This window comes from Helianthus annuus, chromosome 15 (genome assembly GCF_002127325.2).
Source record: "Helianthus annuus cultivar XRQ/B chromosome 15, HanXRQr2.0-SUNRISE, whole genome shotgun sequence".
Taxonomy (NCBI): domain Eukaryota; kingdom Viridiplantae; phylum Streptophyta; class Magnoliopsida; order Asterales; family Asteraceae; genus Helianthus; species Helianthus annuus.
In genome coordinates, this window is record NC_035447.2 from 48,400,932 (window position 1) to 48,412,428 (window position 11,497).

Sequence of the window (11,497 nt, forward strand, 5' to 3'; positions counted from 1 at the left end):
GGGGGATGTGCGCTGGATGCCCAAGAATCGAGGCAGAGGCCCAATCCTGAAGGTCAAAATGTGCACGCCAAGTCCTTGAGAATAGTCGAATCACTTTGGGTAGTCAAAGTCTAATAGCCGCAGACAATCTACTTCTCGATTTTTATGTGTTTCGATTCTGAGCCCGCAACTGCTGACTCTGATGATTCGTCGTTTTTATGTGTTTATACGTGTATTTACCTGTTTATGTGTTTAAATTTTGGAAACTTATTTGATTTTTGCTCTCACTACAATCGACACACACAACCCGCATTGCCCTTCTATCTCCAAAACGTTAACAAATCATTGTTACTATGAGGAAACGTCGTACGCTAAGATGCTCGCCATACTATAAGCTTATACTATACTAATCGCTATGCTAACGCAATCGCTATAATCGAACAATCGCGGACTTTGAATGATAGGTTTCTGTATTCTGAATGCCTCTGTGACTAAATGCGTATGTGCTCCTGTGTTCTGTGCTTCTGTGCCCTATGTAACATTCCTATTTTTATCATATAAGAATTATAGGTTTGGTTAAATTTATTGACCACTAATAACTAGTAACTAGTTTATTAATGATATAAATAGTCAACCCAATTAGTTTTAAACACTATTTTATATAGTTGGTTGAAATATTATTGTCTCGTATATGGGTGACCTTTTTAATAAAATAAAAGTCTATAAAAACTTATATTATTAGACAGGTAACTTACGGGTAGGTTGACCGTAAGAAATATGAAGTTCCTAGATGAGCCTAGGAACCGTATAATAAATTAAATTATAAAATACATTGTATTTTGAACCTACTCTATTTTTAATAAAACTTGGTTCAAAATGTAGATTAAATTATTCTCATTCTAAAGACATATTCATTGTGTTATAAAACGTTGTATTTTAGAAATTATACAAGCCAAATAAGTAAAGCAGTTAAATTAATTATAATATATAATTAATAAACTAATTAATAAATGAAAAATTCAAAATGTTGAAAGTAAAATACCTAGTGCACATACGGTGCATGTAAAAGAAAATTATTTAATAATAATAATAATAACATAAATATAATAAATAAAACCAAATAATAGAAATCCCACAATTTAAAGGGACTGTCATGTCTCATCATTTCATGTCTCTTCCCATTTATTCATGTCCCATATTATTTTAAAATATATATATTTGAAATTAGTTTCATGTCACATTTCAACTGTTGTATCTCAGTTTTGAATATAAGAAATAAAATAATAATTTCAATTGAAAGATATCTACAAATTAAGAAAGGTATACGTGGAAGGCAGTTGGGATGAACATGGAGGGCTGTTGGGAAGATACGTGGCTGACAAACTTAGTCCACAAGACAACCATTTACTATAAATAGGAAGTCTCAATCAAACATTCAAACTGTTCAGTTCATTTCTATTCTTCCTTCTTTCGAACTCCCTTCTAATAATTCTTTTAACTTTACTTTAATAATAATAATGCCCTACCCCGTTTTAAGTATTGTAACTTCCGATCACCGCTACCTTTTCCGATTAATCTGAATCCTATAACGCATGTCAAGGCTCTGCCCGACTAAGTTCGTTTGGATTCTATCTCGGAACATCGGGACAAGGTTGATTTAGGGGTACTATACTTAACACAAGTGCAATATATATTTTTAATAGCCCAAAAGTTATACCCAAAATTTATACCAGGAGATTTTCTAGTTGAACCCTAAAGTTATACAGTGGGTCCATTCCTTTTTCTCACCATTTTATTCTCTTTTTGTGAGTTACCCAAAACTATTATTTATTATTTATTATTTCTATTTTATAAACAAACTTTCATCAAAAGTCATGCCTATTATTTTATTTACCCAATAGGGAACCATAGTTGAGACACCCAAGTAATCCTGCACAACCCCTAAAATTTCCAGAACAATCAGAATCAGGATCAGGGCCCCTAAAACTCAGAGGGGGATAAACTCTAGCCAACGATTATCCTCATAACTAATTGTAAAATTCGAAAATTGAAAAACTGACGACACAGCAAGCCTACATGCACGAAGGGCTACTCTATGAAAGTAGGGTGACCACTCGCGTAGCGCGACGCCTATAGGGGTACCCCCTCGCGCTACGCGACGGTGTCAAAATTCGGGTATAAATAGAGGGGGTTGGGACTTGAATTCTGTCTTTGGAACGACGTAAATCCGAGTTACGTAGATCCAGTTATCACAGAAACAGTCCAACACACACACACTAATATCGAATCGCTGCCGCAGAACAGGGTAATTACTCGATCGCTATTACGATTCAGTTTCCGGGATCAATGTACCTAAAGAATGTCTAAGTGCCGCCCACATTGGGTTATGCTTTGTCGTTGTCGATAATTCGATAATGAGTTGAAGCATTGTACTTTGTCGTTGTCGATAATTCGATAATGAGTTGAAGTACTATACTTTGTCGTTTGTCGTTAATACGATAAATGAGTTGAAGTATTGCACTTTGTCATTCATTGTGAGAATTTGATCTCGGGAAATTATCGTAACTGCTGTATTGAGCATTAACCCGGTTTTTGTGAAATTCGTTAAGATTGATTTAGGTTTTTCACCAAAACTTATTCCATTATGTTAAAACCACCAGAAATACTCCCAACTACACCCTTACAATCAAACAAACTATTAAATCATCAGAAGATCCAGAATAATAAAGTACATGCTTAATTATCGGGAAAAGTAGAATCAAGAAGTTTGTTAATTCACTCCTGCATGCTGATTTGTGAGTTATTCTCTTTTTATAAATTCTTTTATCACAGTTTGTGACTATTTACAATACTCCAAATTATTTTCCGAATTATAACTTACAGTGATTAAGTTTATGTGAATCACCAAATTACAGCCGGTATGTGGGGTATTGTGCACGTTACTTGATAATCTTCACCATTGGGGCAGCCATTGGGTGATATGACCATAATCACAGATACCATTGGACGTATGGGCCAATGGATCGAGTGGTAAAGTACTGTGGGTAGTTGGTTGATATCAGAAACATTGTAAAAGATCTTACCACTGTGAATTATAACAAATGTGTCGTTTTCAGTAAAATGAATAATTCACTCAGTATTTCCCGCTGACAAAATCTTTTTAAAACGCGTTTCAGGTAATTACAATAGATTGGAGTAAGGATTGGATCCGACACTGAAGGACTTCAAGAAGTGGCTTATCTTCAAATTAAGAAATATTGTTTTTATTTAAAAGCTACCTTTGTAAAACTTGGAATTTATTCCATCCATTTAAATAAAATCCGGTGTTTCTAAACTCTGATATTTTTCCTAACTCACGGTCCTGATGAAATTTCCGCTGCAATGTTTTTAAAATAATCACCGGTACCACTGGACTGCTCACGGCACCGATTCCGGCTAGATGGGGTCGGGGGTCGTGACAGAAGGTGGTATCAGAGCTAAGCCACTGCTTTAAGCCTATAAGTGTTGTGATAACAATACTTAAGCTTAAATATAAGAGTTAGGAAATTGCTATTAACTTAACTGGTAGCACATCTGATAGTATTTAGACTTGAACATAAGAAAAGATGCCTTAGTATAAGCTAAGCCACTTGTTTACGCAAATAGGTGTTATAATAATACCTAAGCTTAAACGGAAAATTAGAAACTTAATATTATTTGATAGCACTCTGAATGATATTTAGACTCGAACTTAAGAATTTTGTCTTAATATAAGCTTCAAGATAAAATTACTTATATGAGTATAAATAAGTATAATTGGTATCCAATAAGAATAACGACTAGCAGGCAATAGCATTTAATTGCTATTTATTCTTGTTTATTGGTATTACTTGGTCAAGAGTAAAAATATATTATGGAAATATAAATTTCCTTGATTCTGGATTAAAGCCCTAATAAAAAGAGGCACTTTTTGAAAAAGATACTATTTATGGGAAATAGGAAATTTTCTCCGGCAAAACTGGGTATAGAGTAGCAGACTCTCCAGCTTGTCCGGATATACTGAAATTACCGCTCCGGCGCGAACCGGATAAGACGGGATAAATGGTATGTCAAACCAGTAACAAGATTTCCCTAAATAGTATCATGACCAAATATCTAACTGGTTTTTGGGAATATGAATCTATTATATACATTTAACCCTATGAAAGGTATGTATATTACAACATATGAAATATATAATATAGATATGTATATCTATAAGGAATTCCAAAAGTCAATTAAGAATAAAGCACAAGCATATGTATATAGATTTCTTTATCAGAAATCTTTCGCATATATCTTTAATTTTTCTTTCGTTTGATCATCTACCTCGTAACTCGTGCAACAAAATAATACTGGAAACCCATTAAGTTGGGACACCATCAAAAATATAAGAATTACCAAAACGTTACCATAAATTATTAACGCCATAAATTATGAACGCAAGTAAGAAACATGTCAAGTTGTGCTAATGCACAAGAAAACACATGAAACTTAAATTATACATCCACAGATGTCGAAGTTTATCACACATGACTTCCAAAGGCAAGATCTTTGAAAAATATAAATTAGGCACGATGATACCTACACTGAAGGATTGGATCCGACACTGAAGGACTTCAAGAAGTGGCTTATCTTCAAATTAAGAAATATTGTTTTTATTTAAAAGCTACCTTTGTAAAACTTGGAATTTATTCCATCCATTTAAATAAAATCCGGTGTTTCTAAACTCTGATATTTTTCCTAACTCACGGTCCTGATGAAATTTCCGCTGCAATGTTTTTAAAATAATCACCGGTACCACTGGACTGCTCACGGCACCGATTCCGGCTAGATGGGGTCGGGGGTCGTGACACCCTACGTGCTTACATGCTTACGTGCTTATGTGCTACTGTGTTTATATGAATCTGTGATTCCGTGCCTATGTGTTTATGTGATTATGCGCATGCGTACCTAAGCCTTAGTAAGTATTAGACGTGTGAGGTGAGATTCGGTTATGACGCGTCTGAGACCTATGACAAGTAGCAAAAGGATCCTGTCACCCGCTTACTCGTAAGAAAAGAGAGACAGACGTCTTGCTGCCATCATCACCAAACAAGTAGCAAAAGCTGTGGGTGATGTCTATGAGAACGTCAGCAAATCATCTGAGGTGTCGAGAACCGAAGCTCATAAAGCTACTACAAAGCTGCCTTCAGTTTCAAGCAGTTCAAAGCTTGTGGGCCAAAAGAATTCACTGGCGAGGAAGGTCCTACAGCGTTGTTCCAATGGTTTGATTCCATTGAGGTAACTCTACGACAGAGCGGTTGCCCTGACGAACTCCGCACTCTCAACGCTACTGGCATCTTCCAGTCTCGCGCACTCGACTGGTGGACGGCCGAGAGAAACAAACGAGGGAACGATGCAGCCTACGGTCTGTCGTGGGACGAACTCAAGGAGGTCATGCTGGAAGAATTCTGCCCTCCTCATGAACGCCAAAAGCTGGAAGATGAATTCTTGCACATAAAGCAAAAGGATGGAGAGAACGCTGCTTTAACTGCTCGATTCAAGCAGCTCAGTATCATCTGCCCTGATCAAGTAAAAACTTCTGACATGGCAATCAAGAAGTATATCCGAGCCCTGCCTGACTGTGTTGCAGATTTCGTGCAAGCGGCTAAGACTAAGACGATCGAGGAGACTTACTTACTCGCCGCTGAAATCAACGACAAGCGGGTCAAGGCTGGTGTCTGGGATAAAACTTTGAAGCACCTGCATCAAGCTACCGCCGCTCCAACTGCCGAAACCGCCGCCGCTCAACCGTCAAAGTCCTCACGCCGAAAGAAGAAGAACAACAACAACAGCTCCAGCAACAAGAACTGTGCTGTCACTACCACTGCTGCTCCTCTCCAGGCCATACCGGCCCAGCAGCAGCACCATCACCGTCCAGCACCAACTACTTATGCACCACCTGCAAAGCGTGCATACACAGGCCCCCACCCGGTCTGCCCAACATGCTCATATCATCATCCGGTGGGTCTTGCCTGTTGTTTCTGCGCTCACTGCAACATGTACGGCCACTTCACTATCAACTGTCGTACTGGTCCCCGCAAAACCCTAGCTCAAGCCACTGCTCATCAAGCTCTGCTCCCGGCTCCGCAAGGCCAACAAGCAGCTCAGGCACCTGCAGTCAACGCCTGAGTTTGCTTCGCATGTGGTGATCCCAACCACTTTGCGAACATGCGCCCGAACAGGGTCATGAAGCAGGAGCCCCAGTAGCAGCAACAGTAGTTTCACCATCAGCAGCAGCAGCCTCAGCAGCAACAACAAGCCGCACGCGCCAGAACTTTCAACATCAACGTACGCCAATCCCAGACCGACAACAACGTGGTCAATGGTACGTTCCTTGTGAATGGTATTTATGCATCATGTTTGTTTGATACTGGAGCCGATAATTGCTTTGTGTCGTTCGAATTTGAGAAGCTCCTTAGTCGCAAGCGCTCCCTTCAATCCATCCACCGCTATGAGTATACTCGATCCCTTTTTGCTTTATGCACTTTTGGGTGTTACATACGTTACTTATACAAAACTACAATCGAACACACTACGCAATACTTTAAACGCTAACCGTTGCTGCATGTATTACGTGACTAAATGAATGCTTGATGTGCACAAAATGCAACATATAAATTACATCAATTGTGGCTTAAAACTAACCCTTTAGTACTAATGTTGGAAAAAGTATGCTTTTGTCTTCCTTTTGTATTTTCAGGATTAAATGAGCTCAAAATAACAAAAGAAGCAAAAAGACAGCAAAATCTAACATAAATACAAGAAAAGGAAGAAAAGTCATATGCCCAACCCCCCGACAGCATCTCCCCAAGCAAAACAGAGAAGCCAGAAGACTGAACACGCCCCGTGCTCAGCGAGCACGGGCCCGTGCCCAAGAAGCAGCAAAAAAGACAAACCTCTAGAAGCTTCTATTGCCCACCACGGGGCTGTGCCCGGCGGACACGGGGGCGTGGTCAAGTTGCTGCAGGCGCATTTATTGTAATTGCGAATTACAATTAATGAAGAGAGAGAGTGTCATATGGACACGGGGCCGTGCCCAGCGGGCACGGGGCCGTGCCCAGGCTTCTGTTCAGCCTATAAATAGGAGTGCTTGGAGCTCTTGCAACTCATCCCTTGGCACACCACCTCTCTTACACTTCACCCACCACCCACCACCACCATAACACCATCATCCACCACCATCATCCATTGTCCATCATAGAGTGTGTGAGTCATCTCGGGATCCAAGATTGATCGTAAGAGTTCTTGACAATCAAAGGCCATGTTTGCCTAAGTCTCTTACATCACTTGGTGAAGACAAGCGTTTAGTGTAATACTTTTTATTTTTAATCTTTTGCACTTTTTAATTGGTTTTGTATTAATGACTTTAATTACTAGTTTCTTATGTTGAAGGTGATTCTTCCTTATCGTTTGTCCGTGGTGTCTTGGCGTTATTTTACTGTCTATATAAAATAAAAGATTTTCACCATTCATATCTCCACGGTCTATATGGAGGTATGTTGGCTACCTGGTCGGGGGTTAAGGGAACGGTTTGGTAAGAGTCTTGCCATTGTTCAGTGTATAGATCCTGCAAAGGACCTAGGTCAAATTTAGTAGGACCTCGTTCAATACCCAAAGGTATTGGATGTCGGGGGTCCAAACTCTTTGATCCCCTCATAAGTTAAACTACTATTAAAACTTTAACCCAGCTACTTAGGACTGTATCCCTCCTGACTCAGACTACTTAGCCGAGGGTAACGTCGCCTTCAAAAGAGGGGCCTACCAACTTATGCATTAATAACTTAATTAATTATCTTTCAATAATACGACCCTTTAGGATTGTATCCTTGCTGACTCAAACTACTGGGTTGAGGGTAACGTCACCTTCAAAAGAGGGGCCTACTACAATAACTAAGATAATCTCTTAAACAAGTGCAAAAGTGTGAAAATAATCAAAGGTTACACTAACACACGAGTCGGATCCAAGTGATTCATCTTGTCTATCTGTTTTTATTTTTATTTTATTTTCAGCATTTTAGTTAGCTTTATTTTCTTAGTTTAAAATCTTTTTCTAACATTTTCGTTGAGGATAAACCGGTACTAAAAGCTCTTGTGTCCTTGGATGACCTCGGTATCTTACCAACACTATACTACGTCCACGATGGGTGCACTTGCCCATATGTGTGTGTAGTGTTAGTAAATATGGTGTTTTATAAATTTAAAACTTGGCTAAAAGTGTAAAAAGGGCTTAAAATATACATCTAATATATATAACACCTCGCACACATCAAGTTTTTGGCGCCGTTGCCGGGGACACAAGGATTTTAAGAAAGTTAGGAATCAATGGCCTAATCATTTTTTTTATTTTTCTTTTTATTTTTAGGATTTTCTTTAATTTTTCAGCTTCTGCAGAACTCAGCAAGGGGCGTGCCCGCTGAACACGCCCCCGTGCCCAATCATTGAAACTGGCAATCTTGTTTTAAGTCAGACAGTAAGCTGAACATGGGGCCGTGCCCACTCAACACGCCCCCGTGCCCAAGATTCAGTTACTGAAAACAGAACCGTACGATCCCGACGGTTGGTAATTTCTGACACAAAAATGAGTGATAATGATTTTTTTTACTTTCGGCACTCTTATGGTACGTGGTGTCAATTATGTGGAGGCAAACATAAAGAATTAGAATGTTATTTTCTAAATTATAAGCCCCACTATATAGACTCACCGTCTCCCTATAACCTTAAGAGGGGCGAAAGTAAAAATAATCACTATCTCTCCCTCGAATGCGCCCAACCAGATATTCTAGGAGAAATGCTCCTTGACGAGTTATTTCAATTAGAAAATCTAGTTCTAAATTGGTTAGAAGAGCTTAGGAAGGATTTCATTAATCCATCCCAAGACAATGACCAAGAAGAATCGTTGGGGTCGCATGAAAACAACCTCGTTGTTCCCGATCTTACCTTCAACTCTTGTAAAGACTTGGACGATAGTCGTCCCTGTGCTGATTGTGCCGTGAAGGACTCCCCATCGACTTCATTCGGTGCATACATAGACCTGAGCGATTCGGCATACACCTTCTTTAACAAGAGCCCGGAAAAGGGTTGGACTTGTCCACCTACATTTAGCATAGGAATCACCCTCACCGACAACCTCTTGCGTTCTCGTCTTAGTCTAGAGCAATTAAGGTATCTTAGGCACTTTGGGGTTGTTCCATCTAGTAAGGAACCACCCGATCCAGATTAGTTCCTTGAAAATGAGAAACTCTATAAGACAGCTTCCAGACACGGGGCCGTGTCCAGGTCAACACGCCCCCGTGTCCACCCAAAGATTCTCCTCTGATTTTATCAGAATACGGACAAAAATGTGTCAGGATTTTGTCTGCACACGGGGCCGTGTCCAGCCGACACGGGGCCGTGTCCAACGTGCTGTCGTTTTCTATAAATGCAGCATGATTCCTGCTCATTTGGACCATTTCAAAAGACAGAGATTCCTGAGATCTTCACTCATACTATCCTAGGTATGTTCTAAAAGAAGGTTCTCAAGAACCATCTTGTCTTTTCCATTTTTGTCCATTTCCTTCTTCTTCAATTTTCAATTAACACCTCCATTAGAGTTGGAAACTTCATGATTTCCATCTTTAATGTGGTATTTGTAAAGTTCTTACTCAAAGGATCTTGTCTAAAATAAGTTATACAAACTTTGTTTAAATTATTGAGCTTAAAGTTAACCTATGAACCAGGAAAATAATTTAAAACTTCAAGATCCCTTGGTTTAAAAACTTACAGACACCTAGACACGGGGCCGTGTTCATTGAACACGGGGCCGTGTCCGAGGAACTGTTTTGCAAAAATTGAACTCTTTTCGGTCTGTCTTCCCAGAATGGCGAGCAGAACAAGCGGAACATCTTCATCACACGCAAGGAGCAACCGACAAGGGAGGAGATCATCAACGGCGGGAGATTCTCTTGTAAACTATGTTTACGCCCTCAGAGAAGCTATTGATGAAATGACAGGGGTGGAAGAAGCATTGGTCGACCGTATTAACCATCTAACGGTGGGACTGGAAGGGTGTCTCCGGGAGGTCAACCTCTTGCACCAGAGGTTGAACATCCTCGCATCTCCTCCTTTGGTACCTATAATAAACCAAAGGGCATGGAACGTGGTGCCTGAAGTCATCATACCAGTCGAGTGGTATGTCATGCACCTGGGACCCCCTCGTGACGTATTACAAGGAGTCCTGGTAGGTGTTCCCCCTCCTCCGAGAGATGTTGAGGAAAATGAAGCCGCTTTCTTCCTCCCAAGGGAGATAGAAGAATGGCTTTGACAACATCTAGGAGTTAACCTTCGGCCAAGAGTCCTACTACACCGGGACACTATTCCCGGAATTTTCTCAACAAAGAAGTAGAACTCTTTATGATAACTTTATGTACCACCTGACCTATCTAGTTAAGAATTTTTACTTTTTAATTTTCTAGGATCGTTATGTATTTCTCTATGATTTTTAATAAAATGATGGTTTTAAGGTTTGGATGATGTTGTAATAAATAAAACACACTCATGGTGGTAAAGGATAACAAGGGAACCGAGAAACATAGCCCCATGCACGAAAACAGGACCGCCCGGCAACTATTCCTTCATTAGAGTAAGTTCAGCACGGGCCGTGTCCGCCCAACACGGCCCCGTGTTGCGCATCCTGCAGAAAATTGCCCAGTTCAGGTAACTGGACACGGGCCGTGTTCGCTGAACACGCCCCCGTGCCCAGGCTTCTGTACCTCTTCTTTAATTTTTGTCGCTGGCACCTGAACACGGGGTCGTGCCCGGTCCCCACGGGGCCGTGTCCAGGATGCCAGTAACATAAAATTTTGTTTTTAACACCATTTTACACATTCAATCAACCTAAAAACTTATTTTTGGGACACAATGAGGACAATGTGTAATTTAAGTGTGGGGGGGATGCTAAAACCTTGAATTTTGCAAGTCCTAATAACAAGCCTTACATAAAACTCTATTGGAACCACTAATCACCCCAAAATTTTTTCAAAAAAAAAAAAATTTCATTTTTTTTACTTATCTAAGTTTAAGTTGGGAATTCAAGTCTTAACAAGGTTATATTTTTATAACTTTACAACCGATAGCGTCGTAATAAAAAGAACCAACATAAGAAAATTATGAAAAGGCATGACAAACTTAGTTAAAATTTGATTATATATACTTGATCACATAAAAAAAACCTTTTTCCCACAAAAGTGAGTTTTGAGCCTTTAACGAGCATACAAATATATATCTTTACACTAAATGCTCATTTTTCGTTTCTTGTGTGAATAGCCGCTTGGTTCGTACGACTCTAGAACTTGCCACAACAATACATTCCCGGTCCTTACCAACTTAAACCCGAGTAAGTAAATGATGGAGGCATTAGGACTAACCCTTTTTCATTCTACACCATTATTTTTCATTTTTTACCACCTACCCAAAATCC